The following is a 2278-nucleotide window of genomic DNA, read 5'->3' on the forward strand; positions in this document are numbered from 1 at the left end:
AGTGGTGGGTAGACATGGCTCTGGCAGAAGGATCTCCACCTGGCACTGCTCCGCTGTCTCACCATGCTCCCCCCAGGACCGACAGGGAATAGCACCGCTGCCAGCAACCGGGCACGTACGTTACCCACACCTCACACTTACCTTGCAAAGCCCCTGCTGAGGTCAGCTTTGCACGTGTTGCCTACCAGGCAACCAAGCCACGGCCATCCTTCCCACCCTTCACCCCCAACTCAATTTCTGTCCAGTACTAGAGCTGTAGCCTGTCCAGCCCAAGGGTGGTGAGACCTCGACTCCTCTGGCAGGTCAGTGGGGCTCTGACGCTGCAACTGCAAGCTGGATGGCTTGCTAAAACCCATCAGCATGCCCCTTGCTCTAGCTCTTCTTGAGGTGAATGGGCGGCAGGACCAGCTGCTGGCCCGAAGCCAGGCACATCATACGGCGTCGTTTTGCCTCATAGCCCATTGTGGAGCACCAAACGCATGTAGGGGCTACCAGCACTCAAACAGCCATGTTGTGTTGGAGACCAGGCAGGGGAATGTGGGCACTGAGACCTGCCTGAGCCCAGATTGGGCAGGGCCCGACGCTTGCAGAGGGCATTGAGGGTGTTAAGTGTTGAAAAGAACTTCAGGAAGATTAAAAAGGTCTGGCCTTATGGCCCCTGGAAACTATGTAGAGGTGAAGTGAAGGTTGTAGCTTCATTTTGCCACGCAGGCAGGCCCTCCACGCTAGCTACAGGAGAGAAACCCGGCAGTCGTTTCTGTCCTGAGTGTTCCCTGGCTCTGAGGATCGCTCCTCTACGCAGAAATCAGACCACGGCAGCACAGGTAAAGGACTTTTTCTTTTATATCTTTGTCATCTTTTGCGTTTCTATTTATTTATTTATTTGCAAACATAGAGCAACTTATAAATAGCTTCTTTTTCCTGGTCAAGGGTTAAATCTAAATACACAAGTGAAAGAACAACTTCCTTATTCGCTCAAGTCAGAAGCACACTCCCGGCTTAGTTCACAGCGGTGTGCGAGCGTGGGGAGGCAGGGAAGGTGTTGTAACAACACGATTGGCTCTGCTGGATCCTCAGCCCCTGTAAATTGGCGCTGCCGAGCAGCACTGCCCTGTCCTGCCCCACCACAGAGGATTCCCACTCCCTTTGTGAGACGAGGGGCATCGCGGGCTGTGCCCAGGCTCGAACGGCATGCCACCAGCTGCAGCCGCTTTTTTGCCAGGCAAGGCGGTTGCTGCTGGGTCGGTGGTGTTGGCGATGAGTCTGGTTTGGGGGTCAAGAGGCCACTTTGCACTTTCCCAAGTCGGGTTGCCGGGACTGACCTGGTGCATGGCATGGGGTGTTTTAGGAGAGGTTCTCAAGCACATCCCACCCACCGGCTCCCACCGTTCGCCAAAGCAAAGTACCTGGGGGGCCTCGAGCTGTGCCAAAACACCGAGGCTGGCACCCACAGGGCTGTTGCATGGGAGCACAGATGGGATGGGGAATGGGGTAGGGGATGGCGTAGGGGATGGGATTGGATGGCGTAGGGGATGGGATTGGATGGCGTAGGGGATGGGATTGGATGGCGTAGGGGATGGGATGGGATGGCGTAGGGGATGGGATGGGATGGCGTAGGGGATGGGATGGGATGGCGTAGGGGATGGGATGGGATGGGATGCTTTCCCCAGTGCCGGCAGTAGGTGCTGGCAGGAGGGTGGTTGTGCCAGGGTAGATCAGAGAGCGAGGTGGGAGGCTGCCCAAGGCACAGCCGAGGCTCAGGCTGTCCTCTGACAGCATAAAGTAATATCCAGAGGTGGTGAGGAGAAGGCAGTGACTATGGGGCAGATGCATGGCGAGGGATGGCCCCAGGTAAGAGGAGGGCACAGAGGGTGGGAGGCAGGTGGGTGGGTGGCCCTGCTGAGAAGGACCGGGAAAGCAGTCCCCATCGGCAGGAGGAGGGACGCGGGCATGGTGACTAAACTTCTTGTAAAAGGGGGTGGAGAAAGGAAAGGGAGGGACAAGAAGAAGGGAAAAAAAAAAAAAACCTGCATGTCAAGTCTGAGGAAATGCTGTGGGAACTACAGCCAGGCGCTTTTTTTTGTTTTTTTTTTCTCTTCTTCTTCTTCTCTCTTCTCCCCTCGTGTAGCTGAGAGGAAGGAAAGGAAGAAAGAGAAGTAGCTAGCTCAAATGTGCCTCGCTCTGCTGCCCGGGTGCAGGGGCTTGGCTGGAACCATCTAGTTTCTCTTCAGTGGCAGGAAAAGGAGCCACAGGAGAAGGCAGAGACGGACACCCAGAC

Source organism: Gavia stellata, chromosome 3, assembly GCF_030936135.1.
Source record: "Gavia stellata isolate bGavSte3 chromosome 3, bGavSte3.hap2, whole genome shotgun sequence".
NCBI lineage: Eukaryota > Metazoa > Chordata > Aves > Gaviiformes > Gaviidae > Gavia > Gavia stellata.